The sequence below is a fragment of the Bombina bombina genome, chromosome 4 (genome assembly GCF_027579735.1).
Source record: "Bombina bombina isolate aBomBom1 chromosome 4, aBomBom1.pri, whole genome shotgun sequence".
NCBI lineage: Eukaryota > Metazoa > Chordata > Amphibia > Anura > Bombinatoridae > Bombina > Bombina bombina.
Genome location: NC_069502.1, coordinates 94,954,003 through 94,969,583, shown reverse-complemented (window position 1 = coordinate 94,969,583; position 15,581 = coordinate 94,954,003).

Genomic DNA, 15,581 nt, shown 5'->3' with positions numbered 1-15,581 from the left:
GTTTTTCCACACGCTTCTTGCGACCCTGTTGACTATTTTGAATGAAACGCTTGATTGTTCGATGATCACGCTTCAGAAGCTTTGCAATTTTAAGAGTGCTGCATCCTTCTGCAAGATATCTCACTATTTTTGACTTTTCTGAGCCTGTCAAGTCCTTCTTTTGACCCATTTTGACAAAGGAAAGGAAGTTGCCTAATAATTATGCACACCTGATATAGGGTGTTGATGTCATTAGACCACACCCCTTCTCATTACAGAGATGCACATCACCTAATATGCTTAATTGGTAGTAGGCTTTCGAGCCTATACAGCTTGGAGTAAGACAACATGCATAAAGAGGATGATGTGGTCAAAATACTCATTTGCCTAATAATTCTGCACTCCCTGTAAGTGTAATGCTCAAGGAAATATTTTGAATATTTTGCCCTATATCTTTCCGAAATTATTTATGTTACAGCATAGTCTAGACTCATAACACTTTTAGACATATTAACCGAATAGGAGCTATAATTATGCCCACTAATGAGAGTATATTATTTATACAGTGATATGTCATTTTATAGCCTAATAAGTTATATGTATGCTGGTCTCAATATTTTTATTTTTATACAATGCAGTTTAAATTGTTATGTATAACTGATAATAACACTCAATCCCTTTTCTATTTGCTTTTAATAGTTCACAAGATTGCAGTATCCTGACAGCCGCTGCGAGTATGGCATCCCGGTTACTATGACGATCAACACACACCGTATGTAACACGTAGGCGGTAAAGACGTGACGTCATTTCCGGAACGCCAACAGCAATGGCGAGGACTGAGTCTAAGGGTGGTGGGTATAACTAAGTATAGACGCACTGTTATCATTTGTAATCTTGTCTGAGGATGGGGTAACCCCAAAACACTACAGGTTTGAATTAATATCCTTTTGTTAAGACCCAGTGAGTGCTGCATTGAATATTAACTCATATATATATATATATATATATATATATATATATATATATATATATATATATATATATATATATATATATATATTTGCCCATTCTGCAACTACAGGGACAATAGTTTTTTTCCCCAATATTTTGGCACAAGGCATTTGGCACAATTTATCATTAAATGGAATAAAGTGAGTCTAAGGCTTTGTTGATCAAAGATTACCTAGCTGGCAGAGTAAGAAAAGGGCAGAACCTGGAAGTCAAGAGAGATTAGAGATGTAAAAAATATTGGGTGTGTGCACTCTACCTTTGTTACAAACAAAACAAATTAGGTGCTAGCAGTCATAACATACTATTCAAATAAATAATGAGAGAAGTCACGGCTAAAAATAATAGCTGTGAAAAAGAATGACAAGGCAGCACTCAAATTGCATTAAACAGGTGGTTTATTTGCTAAACCTACACATGTCAGAGACATACTTATACCCCAAAACCAAGTGTGTAATTAAAAGGAGTGCAATATATAAACCAGGCCTGGTTAGCAAATAATACCTATCACATAATCGTATAAATACCGTTATAACATATAAATGCCATATTGTAACAAAACAATCTGTCTGCTACAAACATTAATGTGAAAGATACAATTCTGCAACAATTGCTTCAATATAGACACAGTTACCAAATGTCCACAAGCAACAGAGCACTTAGTGTGATTCACACGCTCCGTATTGTGAGAATGTTGCAAAGACACAGTTCCAGCGTTTCTGATTGGAAAACCAGCTTAAATTACAGAACAAGCAGCCTCAGCACAATCGCGGTAGAAAGTTCCAGTGTATGATCCAAACACAGCCTAAATGATTACCACTCGATCCATCTTAAGGGCTATGGACGCTCCATACCGGATCCTTGGTAATTCTCCAGCAAGGCAGTTTGTATACAGGCTCCTATGCGGTTAATGCCTCCTTGTATTCACAGGACCGGAACTTGAAACCAAGACTGTATGCTTGTTGGTTATTGAAACCACATCACAGAAACACGGTAAACTTGAAACCAGCTGCCAGGTAATTTGCACTCCACTTCCAAAAGTTGCCGCTTCTCAAACGTCAGGCATGACGCGTTTCGCCCCTCCCCTTAGTGGGCTGACCTTAGGGCTTCATCGGATGCTTGTATGTGGCAATAACACCACCTATATAGCTCAGTTGCTAATTTGAATATTTAATTATTGACGGTTATAACAACAATGCAGCAACCTTATAAATAAAGTTAAAAGACAACATTTATTTGCACATACATTCCATTATTTAAATGATTATGTGTTATGCAAAGTATTTAAGGGTATTGTTCCATTCCGGGATGGCAAAATTAAAGCAGCACAAATTTGTAACAAATGCTATTTTCATATCCTTTTAATTTTTCTTACATTTCTGGGTAGATTCTTTGCTGCTATCTGTACATCTGAATAAATTTATAAAAAAGAGGATAACATCACCAATGGGTATTTCTTGTCCCCTACAAAAAAGATATTCTACAGGAAACATGAGAAATCAATTTTTTCATTAAGGCCATGTGTTTGGATCATACACTGGAACTTTCTACCGCTGAGGCTGCTTGTTCTGTAATTTAAGCTGGTTTTCCAATCAGAAACGCTGGAACTGTGTCTTTGCAACATTCTCACAATACGGAGCGTGTGAATCACACTAAGTGCTCTGTTGCTTGTGGACATTTGGTAACTGTGTCTATATTGAAGCAATTGTTGCAGAATTGTATCTTTCACATTAATGTTTGTAGCAGACAGATTGTTTTGTTACAATATGGCATTTATATGTTATAACGGTATTTATACCATTATGTGGTTTTATTTGCTAACCAGGCCTGGTTTATATATTGCACTCCTTTTAATTACACACTTGGTTTTGCGGTATAAGTATGTCTCTGACATGTGTAGGTTTAGCAAATAAACCACTTGTTTAATGCAATTTGAGTGCTGCCTTGTCATTCTTTTTCACAGCTATTATTTTTAGCCGTGACTTCTCTCATTATTTAAGAGATTAGAGATGTCTTCCATAAAGGTCTCCTCTCAGATGAGATGATCTAAAATTATTCCAATTATCCTAGTTTTATGAAAGAATAACCTAGATTTTATTAAGAGACAGAGACAAATATGTTGCTTAATCTTTTCCTTTTCTGTTCAACACAGCAAAATAAAGAATACATAACATTAAAAAAACATAAAAACATGAGAAAAGAAATTGAAACAGAAAAAAAAAGTCACTGAGTAACAATATCTGACAGTGACCAGTGTAGAATATCCTCAAGACCATATAATGACCAATGAAACAATGTCCCTCCTCTTTGCTGTTTGGTTTTAAGAGATGAGAAAAAGTTCCAATCTGAAGAAACTTCAAGAAGACAAAACATTAATATTCTCATTAAAATTATGCAGAGAAACAAAAACTTGAAACTGAAGATTTTTTTACAACAATCTGGAACAATGAAGATCAGGTTGTGGATGAAGAAAACTTGGAGTCTAGTTTACTGCTAAAATAAATAACCAGATTAACCATGTATACCATTACAGTGTAACAGGGAAGGGAAAGAAAGGGTGGGAAAATATTTGTCTCTGTCTCTTAATAAAATCTAGATTATTCCTACATAAAACTAGGATAATAGGAATTTTATTATAGAGACAGAGACTTCATGTTTTGCTAGTTTAAAGCCAGATGAGTCATGAAATCAAATGAAAAGGAATTTGGTGAAAAAGTTTAAAGTAAAGTTGACAAAAAACTTGATCAGAAGACCAGTCAGCAGTATTAAGAATCTCTTGAAGAGAAGCTGAATTAGAAAAAGATTTAGAAGCTGCTGCACCTCTGATAGAATGAGCAGAGAAAAAAATTTCAATTCCAGATTGAGACATGACCCATTTAACCCATTTAGCTATAGAGGTAGAAGAAATAGGAAAATATGGTTTAGTAAAAGAAGTAAGTAAATGTCTAGAAGAATTAGTTCTAAGGTTAGCAGTTCGTAATTCATGTTCTTTTAGACAAAGAACAACACAAAGTTGAGGTTCCTCAGAAAAATAAAGGTAAAAAAGGTTAGTAGTAGAAGTTTTAGTTCTGCAAGAGATATGGAAAATTAAACCTTGAGTAGAAAACATATTGTTAATATAATCAATGGCATTAACGTCAGAAACCCTTCTACAAGATAATAAACATAATATGGTAGCTAGTTTAGTGGTTGTTTGTTTTAAGGATATGTTAGAATTAATTGACCATGATTTAAAGAGAGAAAAAAATAAGGTTGACATCCTAGAAATTTGAATATTTAGGAGAAGGGGGTATTTTAGATCTAATAGATTTTAAGAGTCTACAAACTGAAATGTGTTGACCAATAGGGGAATTATTAATAAGTCCATGACAAGTAGAGATGGCAGACCTCACAACATTGATTGATCTGTATGCCAATCCATCATCAAATAATGAAGTAAAATAATTGAGAACTTTACTCAAAGAGACTGAAAAGAGATCCAGATTCCTCTGATTGCACCAGCCAGACCATTTATTCCAATAAGAAATGTAGGACTTCCTGGTTCCTGGTGACAAAGAGTCCCAGAGGAGTGATTTAGCTCCTGCAGAAAGGCCTTCTGAACACCAGGAACCCCTGAAATAATCCAAGCAATCAGTTTGAGAGAACCCGACAGAACCAATTAGTGAAAATCTCTTGTTGGATATAAAAGAATGTTTTCTTGATGAGGTAATAACAGTGGAGGCATGTAAGACATTTCCAGAAAAATGGGGTATCATGGTTGGGTAGTCTACCATAGGGTTATTAGTAATAGGTAAATTTGATCCTTCTTGACTCTGGCAATTGTTCTCAAAATCATTGAAAATGGTGAGAAAGCATAAGCTCCTTGAATCTGCCTTTTCTGTAGAAAAGTGTCTGTAGCTTGAGCATCTGGATCTAGTCTCCAACTGTAGTATTGCTGAAGTTGATGATTGAGGCGAGATACAAAAAGTTCCAAATAAAAAGGACCCCTTTGAGAAAAAAAAAATGAAAACATTTGAGTATTCAGCTGGAATCTACAAGATATCTTGAGCCCCAATCTGCAGCAACATTCGAAAGACTCGGAATAACCACTGAAATAAAGATATTCTGAGCTAAAAAAAAGTGAATAAAATCTCTTGTCAGAGTCAATACATTTTTGGAATTGCTTCCACCTAATCTGTTTATATACTTGACTTCAGAAAAATTGACCATCCTGAGGAGAATGGAACAAGGAGAAAAATGTTTGTAAAAAGTTTTTTATATCAAGTTGTTGTTCTGTAGCAGTCCATTTGCCTCCAGTAATAGAAGAACCACATCTGGCACCCCATCCAGTCTTGCTGGCATCCAATTCTATAATGACATCTAGAGAGGTCTCAAATATATCTCTTCCATTCCGAGCCAGAATGTTGGATAACCACCAATCTAACTCCTCTCGAACATCTGAAGACAAAGATATCTTGTGAAAATAAGGATACCCTTTGCGATGATAAAGAATCTTCAGCCGCTGAAGAGCACTGTAATGTAGAGGAGCTGGATAAATGGCTTGAATAGATGAAGAGAGTAAGCCAATTATTCTTGCCAGACATCAGACTTTATTTTCTTTATCTTCTCTAGAGGAAATATTTTGAAATCTATAGAAAAACCTAGAACATTTATAGTTTGGGAAAGAGAAAGAACCGATTTCTTGAAAAATCTTGCAAAAGATTGATAGTAATGGTTAAATGAGATGAAATAATTATAGGATCTGATTCATAATAAGAATATCATCTAAATAAATGATCAGACAAATTCCTCTCATGCGAAGCCAAGCTACTACAGGTTTTAGGATCTTTGTAAAAGCCCAATGTGCTGAAGAAAGGCCAAAAGGAAGGCATGTAAACTGCCATAGGGAGTTTCTACAAAAGAATCTGCAAAATTTTCTGTGAGGAGGAAAAATGAGAACTCTCAGATAAGCATCAGTTAGATCCAACCTGACCATCCAATCTTTGGGTAATAGACAATCTTTGAGAAGGTGAATAGCCTCCCTTTTGAAATGCTTGTACTGAATAAAGTGATTGAGATTTCTGAGATTGATGACTGGACAAAGAGAACCTTGCTTACAAAAAAACATATTACTTATGAAGGAAATATATAACATTGAAGCTGGTTCTATAGCAACTTTGTTTAAGAGGTCTGCTATCTCTTGGTCTTGGTCTAACATCTTTTAGTCTAGAATGGAAAAAAACTATTGGGGTAGGTAACTTTGAAATGGAGGGGAGACAAAATCTAAATGGAAACCTGAAATAGTTTGAAGAACCCATGGACCAAATGTAATTTCTTTGCATTTTGGTTTGAATAAAGCTAACCTCCCTCCCACTATGTGTTGGAAAAAAATTACAACATTTTGAGACCGATTTAGCTGAAAAGGGTCTTCTGATTTGAGATCTAGACCTGGGGAATCTATTGTTCCAGTTCCTTGATCTTGTAGGGAAGAAAGTTGTATGTGATGTTGAAGGGGCATTGAAGTTTCTGAACTGAGATCTCGAGTGAAAAGGGTGGCCGGCGAAACGGCCTCTTCCTTTCCCGGCCCTGCCAAAAACCTTATTCTGGTAAAACATATTTTTTGTGTTAAGTTTAAATTTATTTAAAGAATTAAATGTATTTACATAATTGTTAAGTTCTTTGAGACCTTGATCACCAAATAATTAACCGTTAGCTAATGGTCCCATTTCTGTGGGAGCAAAATCCTGGATTTTAGGGTCTATAGTTTTAAGGACCATCCTCCTTCTTTTAATGGAAAGGGAGGTATTTGCATCTCCTATTAGATATACAGTGCGCTGTAACCATTTTTGAGCAACATAAGGGTCCATAGGGTTCTCACAGGCAATAGCATTTTCTGATAACTCGAATAATTTAGTGACTGGACCAAGGGTATCTAGAATTTTGTCCTGACAGGACTTAAGGTACCTGCCAGGGCCCCTACTAAAATTATGAATACCAATAAATTAAAGGATGGTAGAATCCAATTCTGGAGTAATGTGCGTATTATTGGGCAATTGCTGACATGATACAAGCCCCACTGATTAACTGACCAGCTGTATTATTTAAAATGTGGGTCCAGTGACAATATCTAGCTATGCTTCACATGCACGTGCAGAGAAAAATGTTAACACTAAAACAGAAGTTTTACTAGAAGCATTGTTGCCAATACATGCATATTGCAAATATGTTTCTATTCAAAGATGTAATAAATCTATGTGCATTTAAATTTTGACTGGAATGTCCCTTTAAGTAGTAGAATGCCATAGGAAAACCTGTGTAATTGAACATACATTTAGGGAAAGACATTTTTTAAATCTTTTCTTTTAACAAATGATATATCTTGCATTGATTTAGTGCTTAATGTCCCTTTAAAAGGGAACTGTCAGTCAATGGTATCTCTCTCATGAGAATGCTGCTTATATTTGTAATGGGCTAACACACAGCCATAAATAAAAAATATTACAAAAAAGCTGTTTGATGGTTTTATGAATAATAATATTTTTTACCTCCATAAGATATTTACAATAAACTTTATTTATTAATAAAACAAACACAGCATGTATAAACATTTTTTTACTTAATTCCATAGGAATCTGTTAAGAATATAAATAAATAAAAATACATTAAAAAAATAATACACTTTTTTTATATAAATATATTTTTTAAATAAATATATTGCAACAAATATTGCTGCATAAAAACCTGATTCCTTTTAACAACGTTTGCAAGAAAAAAGTTTACATTTTATGTCTATAATTTCCTGAGAATATACAGTATGTACTGTCCCTACATTGGGCTAGATTACGAGTAGAACACAATATTTACGCTCCACTCAGTAATACCAGCAGACAGAAATGTGCGCTGGTATTACAAGTGTGGCGCAATGTGAACATGACCTTGTGTTCGCATTGTCCGGAAGCCTTGCACTGACGAGAGAGTGCTTCCACAGGCTTCAATGGGAGCCTCGTTCTGCTGCCGATAGACACAGCAAACCACCTAGCGCAGGGGGCAAATTCTGCAGCGATGGGCAGCAATAAATGAATATTAATGTATATGAATATATACACATATTAGCACATAAATATATATGTATATAAGCATATACATATATATACAGGGAACACACAGTTCCCATAGACCGCAGTGTAAAGACACTTTTCAGTGCCATTTTTTTCTAACACCCTCCACTATTAACCCCTTAAAACTGCTTAGTGCAGTTGTTTTTTATTTACAAAAAATGCTATAATACCCTCTATTTTAGGGCATTTGGGGCACTTTTAGAAAATTAACCAGAGATCTGATCTCTGGTTAATTCTCTGAGCACTAATTGCTACCGCAAGCTCGCTGTAGCAATAACCAGCCACGTTGGCTGGTTATTTTTCACGTGCCTGCAAATCTCCACTCCACTCCACTTGTAATCTAGCCATCTACATCTTGCTTTTATTTAGTGTTCAATGTCTCTTTAAAGGGGAACTGACAGTTAATGGTATCTCTCTCACAATAATGCATACTAATATTTCTTATAGGCTACCACACAGTCATGAATAAAAAATATTATAAAAAAAATGCTGTTTGATGGTTTTAGGAATAATAATATTTTTTTACCATAAGAATTTTACAATTAACTTTCATTTATTAATAAACAAACGCAGCATGTAGTAACATTTTTTTAAGGAATTCCATAGGAATCTGTTAAAAATATAAATAAAAATACATTAAAAAATAATACACATTTTCGTTATATAAATATTGTTTTAAATAAATATATTGCAACAAATATTGCTGCATAAAAACCTTATTCCTTTTAATGTTTGCAAATCAAAGTTTACATTTCATGTCTCTAGTTTCCTATGTGTTTTTCAGAGAATATACAGTATATACTGTCCCTACATTATGTGTTGGATAATCGGTCTGACACAAGTGCAGCCAACAGTAACTATCTTCTTTTCCAATTTAAAGATATAGTTGCATTCTCTTAGCTCCCGACGCAGGACCAGCATCTCCTGTCTGATAGGGATAGAATTCATACTGAAGTCCACGTTACCCTCAGAATCCAAACATCCATCATGCTGGCATTTAGCTTCTGCGATGACATGGGGGTATCTGTGCTGATCAATATCAAGGCTGTAGGATCAAAAAGAAAATATATTATACATTATGTATCCAGTGTACTTAGCTACCTTTGGGACCCTGTAGAACAGTGATGTCTAAACATAATTCTGGGTCAAAATGCCTCCAATGCTATAACCCCCACACATGAACTATGTTCTGTATAGCAACCAAGGTTAGGCAGACACCAGTGTTTATATATGTGTGTATACATATTCAAGTTACATATAAAAGTTATTATTGCTATGAATAATGTATTTTAATGATATAGAAATATATAGGGGGCGATTTATTAAGCAGCAGACGCTGCTTATTCTGTGCGAGCCTTTCGGCTCACCTGAAACAGCAGTTAAGAAGCAACTGTCTTAAGACTGCTGCTCCTTAACTCCTCCGCCAATCTATCTATATATTTTTTTAATTACAACATGCATAAATTAATTAATTAAAATTATAATTGTTTTCATCAACAGAAAATATATTAATTTTACCTGTAATCCCAGGGTGAGGTGGAGCGTTTTCGGATGTCATTTGCTACATTCTGGACTTGCCCGCTGATATTCAGGCTGACCCGCACTACTGGTGGAAATGCCATACTTCTGGGTGGGCATCCTTTGTTGAGATGATGCAGATCTACACCATGGACAGACACTGTTATACTGGCACCCAGCATGACCAGTAACAATGGGATGTGAAACTGAAAGAAAGAAGGAAATACATTAGCATTGTCCAGCTATCTATAATTCATATCATAAGTTTATTAATACAAAATTATAAGTACTTTAGTCCTTGAAATATTTATATTAACGGGACACTATTACATTTAAAATGATTAATACATTAAACATCCACATGTAGTATATGAAGTCACATGTTAGTATATGAATATAGATGCCATAATAATAATAATCATAATAAAAATAAAACAAAATACATATTTACATATTTATCAATTATTGCCTTAAAAAATATGTTTATCAACATAGACAGAGGTGGATAGATAGAGAACTAGACATAGACAGATAGACAGACAACATAAAGATAGACAGACAGATAGATAGATAGATAGATAGATATCATTATTTTATTCAGAGAAAACTCTTCAGAATCAATATCACAAGATACTTTATTCTTAACTTGGATTGCAGAGTTTGATATTTTGTTATTCAATACAAGAATATAACTACTGTCGTACATACACATCAGTGTGTCATTTCAGAATCTGTCTGGCGTTACATAGAATACAGTAATATTAATACTTACCATTGTTAGCAAACTCATTGTGCGTCTTGTGCTCCTTCTCTATGTGATGAAAGAATTGCAGGTGAGTGTTGTGAGATGCTTGTGTCCTGACCCATTATTTTATAGGGACCTCTGCATGCACAGGGGTTTCCACTGGTATCTGTAATGTGTGATTGCATAGTAATGAGGATTTCCTCTGTGATTTTTTTCTTCTTCTTTAAAAAAAGAACTATGTCATAGTCCGTCGTCAAATGAGAGGAAAATATGAGGTTGTAAATCAGACACATTTATTCTTCCTGCACCTATACAACAAGTTTTAGATTAATGAAGTCAGATATTAGCAACAGAACTAGGTAAAATGTTATGCAAATAACTTTGCTAGTAGTTCTTAGACGAATAGGAAAGTCACAATTAAACTTGCATGATTCCGATAGAACATGTCATTTTAAGACACTTTTAAAATCACATTTATTTTTAAATGTGCTTTGTTCTCTTGGTAACCCTTGTTGAAAAAGAATATGCACATATCCTACACTAGTGTAAGTTACTGCTAATTGGTGCCTGCACACATTTGTCTTTTTGCGATTGGCTGACTAGATGTGTTCAACTTGCTGCCAGTAGTGCAATGATGTTCCTTCAGCAAAGGATAACAAGAGAACAAAGCAAATGTGTTAATGGAAGTAAAGTGGAAAGTTGTTTAAAATTGTATGTTCTATCCAAATAATGAAATACAATGTGTGGTTTCCTGTCCCTTTAACCTCTTAGTGACTGCATTCTATTTAGCATTTACTGGGTGACAGATTCTTGAACTGTAATGTTAGTCTGCTGCTTATTATACAGGAATAACAATGAAATAAATTAAGTGTCTAGTACAGTGATTTTCAACCTTTTTTTTGCCGTGGCACACTTTTTTACATTAAAAAATCCTGCGGCACACCACCATCCCAAAATTTTACAAAATAACACATTGTAGCTTAATACAGTGTGTGTGTGTATATATATATATATGTGTGTATGTATATATACACAACCATACATACATACACACACACACACTGTACTGTGCTGTCATGCCATGCCTCCAACAAACTATACATGACATATTGACATTCATTCACAAACAATCATAATGAATGAATGAATGAATGTGAATGAATGTCAATATGTCATGTTTGTAAATAATGCCTGATGAGCCTGTCACATACCTCCCAATATTTCAAACTTTGAAAGAGGGACACCCCCACACTGGGAAAAGTCCCCCCCATCAGTCATCATCTCACTTAAAATAAAAAAAGGCCCAGAATAAAAAAACAAGCAAAATTTAAAAAATATGTCACATTGTTGTCAGTCTGCCACGGCACACCTGAGGATCTCTCACGGCACACTAGTGTGCCACGGCACACCTGAGGATCTCTCACGGCACACTAGTGTGCCACGGCACACCTGAGGATCTCTCACGGCACACCTGAGGATCTCTCACGGCACACTAGTCTGCCACGGCACACCTGAGGATCTCTCATGGCACACCTGAGGATCTCTCACGGCACACTAGTCTGCCACGGCACACCTGAGGATCTCTCACGGCACACTAGTCTGCCACGGCACACCTGAGGATCTCTCACGGCACACTAGTCTGCCACGGCACACCTGAGGATCTCTCACGGCACACTAGTCTGCCACGGCACACTGGTTGAAAAACACTGATCTAGTATCTGTGTCTATTTCACTCATAATGCCCCACGGAGGTAAAGTGGTAACATTTAAAGATATATAAATATAAATGAATATTAACAAGGGTAATGGTTAGACATAAACAATAATGAGTCTCTTGAGGTTTTACTAAACATAAATAGAGGATTATATGTTTCTGCTCTGGAGAGTTGAGGAAGAGTTAAGTGTTTTTGCTGACATGTGAGAATAGGTTTTAATGGCTAAGACCTTATAATATTTAAATATGAAAATAGTATAGTACCCTCCCCCACTCTAGACAACTACATAATAACTATCCTATGGGAGCATTCTCAAGAATTTGTAAGAATATGGTTAATATTAAAGCTGTAGTTTTGAGATATATTCCTAAATATAGATTTGGAGATAATATTTCTTATTATTGATGACAATAGAAGGAAATGTACTGAATAAGGATACTAAGGGAGGGTCGTACACTGATTTATATATATATCTATATATATATATATATATATATATATATATATACTGTATATATATATACTGTATATATGTATATATACATATACTGTATATATGTATATATATATATATATATATATATATATATATATATATATATATATATAAAGCCTTTTTAACTTTTTAACTTGTAGTGTATATTCTCAAGAAAGAGTGACCATGTTTGCCCATTGTGCATCTACAGGGACAATAGTTTTTTTTCCCAAAATTTTGGCACAATTCATAATTTAATGAACTAAAGGGAGTCTAACGGCAAGATTTATCAAAGTGTGAATAAGAAAATTCTCACATTTGTTGTCAAAAAACCCTCACAAATGATATCACCATATTTATTAAAGGTTATGCGCCAATAAAGTCACAACTTTTCATATGTGCAAACAAATTGACTCTTGACCATTTGCAAGTCTTTAAAATATGCAAATAAGTTGTCTGGAAATGCCTAATTCTTGTATTAATCTTTATTGGCATTTTAAAATACCCGTATATATATATATATATATATATATATATATATATATATATATATATATATATATATATATATGCAGTTCTCATATATTTATGAAAAGTAGCGCATGCAAAATGGAAAAAAAAATTTTTCTTTCCGTAATGGTTGTATCTAGGGTTAGAAATTGCCCACAACAAGGCGCAGAACCTGTAGAATAATAATTAATTAAATAACAAAAAGGTATATACAGATTTATAAAAAAGTAACATAATTTAAAGTGCAATTGAAATAAGTGTACTAAAAAGAACAAAGATAAGATCCAAAAAACGGGCAATCTTCCTCGATGAAAGAGAGCCAAAGAAGGGGCAAAATAAAAATAACTTTAATATATAAGAAATAACATTCTTACAAACAATCACGTGATTAATTTATTCTGTTATAATAGGATAAAAACAATAAAACCATTTACCGGCTAAAGTGGCTAAAGTTAAGATTGATAAATTAAGTAAAAACTACATTTTCGCAAGAAAACTAGATCAGCCATTTGCTTGACATTGCAAAAAAAAATTTTGCACCAAAAAAAATGTCTCTAAAATTTTGATAAATACTGGCAACATTTTTTATTTCACACATTGCAAACTACTGCGGAAATAATCACAACTTTTTAGGCGCATTTTTTCGGGGCTTAATACATTTTTCCCTAAGGCTTTGATGATTAAAGATTCTCCAGATTGGAGAAAAGTTATAGTGCAGACGGCACAGGGCTGAAGTCAACAGAGATTAGAGATGTTTCATAAAGGTCTCCTCTCAGATGAGATGATCTAAAATAATCCACCAGCACGCCATAATCTCTCACAAGATTCTAGACAGGCAAATGTTGCTATACTTCTCTAAGAGGCATTCCCTGTATTGCTGCAAGGAATGACACTTAGAGAAGTTTGGCAAAATTTTCAGTTTGCAACAAATTTAACTGAAATACTTTCACTACAATTTGACTTGCATCTGCCTCTAATTTAGTATTGTAAATTTTGATCAAACTTCACTTGCATACAACTGTCGAAATAAATCAGTGGGATTTGCTTATGTAAAATGCTTAGAGAATATCATGAGAATTGTGATAGAGATTCAGACACATCCTTGGGAGCTACCTTGTTTAGCCCAAGGAAGTCCCCTGTCTCTTCCACTTTCTGAAACCATCAGTTGTATTTTACTTACAAAATTATTATAAGGTGCAATGTAATTTATAAAAGATAAACAGAAATATATAATGATCATAATTTGTTAAACCAACACAGAAACTTTCAAAGCATAATACAAATTTCTGAAATCATTGCTATGTATAGAATCTGAATGCATTAAAATACAAAATAGAAAGTGCAAAGCTTAAATGTAATAAAACTTAAAGAATCCAATCGGAAGTCTAAAGTAATATGAAAAGCAAAGCACAAAGTGTAAATGTAACAAAACTATCATGTCATGTAGTGCATAATTGCACTGGGCCTTCACATACATAAATCCAGACAATGACCTTTTAGAGGAGTATAGCAAAATCTGTCCTTTTACAATCTTGTGAGGGATTATTTTAGATCATCTCATCTGAGCAGAGAGCTTTAGAACATAAGGCACTATAAGGGCCCGATGTTTAAAAGTTTGCAAGCAAAAACATGAAAAACCATTCTAAGCCTGACAGGTCTTTGTGCAATTATCTAAGACGATGGGTGGTCTCTGCGAGTGACAATATGTCTTCTATAGAAATAATGAGAGCTCTCTGCTATGTAAAAGTTCACAATGGAGGATGAAGTAAACAGGAAGAAACTTGAATATTAAAGGGACAGTCTACACCAGATTTTTTTTTGTTCTAAAAGATAGATAATCCCTTTATTATACATTCCCCAGTTTTGAATTACCAACACTGTTATGAAAATATACTTTTTACCTCTGTGATTACCTTGTATCTAAGCCTTTGCAGACTGCCCCTTATTTCAGTTCTTATGACAGACTTGCATTTAGCCAATCAGTGCCCTCTCATTTGTAATTCCACAGGTGTGGTCACAATGTTATCTGTATGGCACACATGAAATAACACCCTCTAGATGTGAAAAACTGCCAAATGAATTAAAATAAGGGGTGGCCTCAAGAGCTTAAACATTAGCATATGCTATCAACAAAGAATAGCAAGAGAACAAAGCAAATTTGAATGTTAAAGTGAATTGTAAAGTTGTTTAAATTAGCTTTCCCTATCTGAATCATTTAATTTTGACTAGAGTGTCCCTTTAAGTCTAACACAAATCAAAATGTGCATTTTTCAGTGCACTGTAGCTTAAAATCACTGTTATTTTCATATACATTGGTTTTCCTTTAATAGTTGTTAGTGTTTTGATTATTTTGATAAAGCTAATCACATATTAAAGGGACAGTTTAACAAAAAAAAAATCTCCCTTTTAATTTGTTCCCAATTATCCACTTTACCTGCTAGAGTGTATTAAATTGCTTACAAGTATTTCCATTACCCTTATATTGGCATTTGAAATAGTTGATTTAGCCTGTGATATAACCACCTATCCTGAA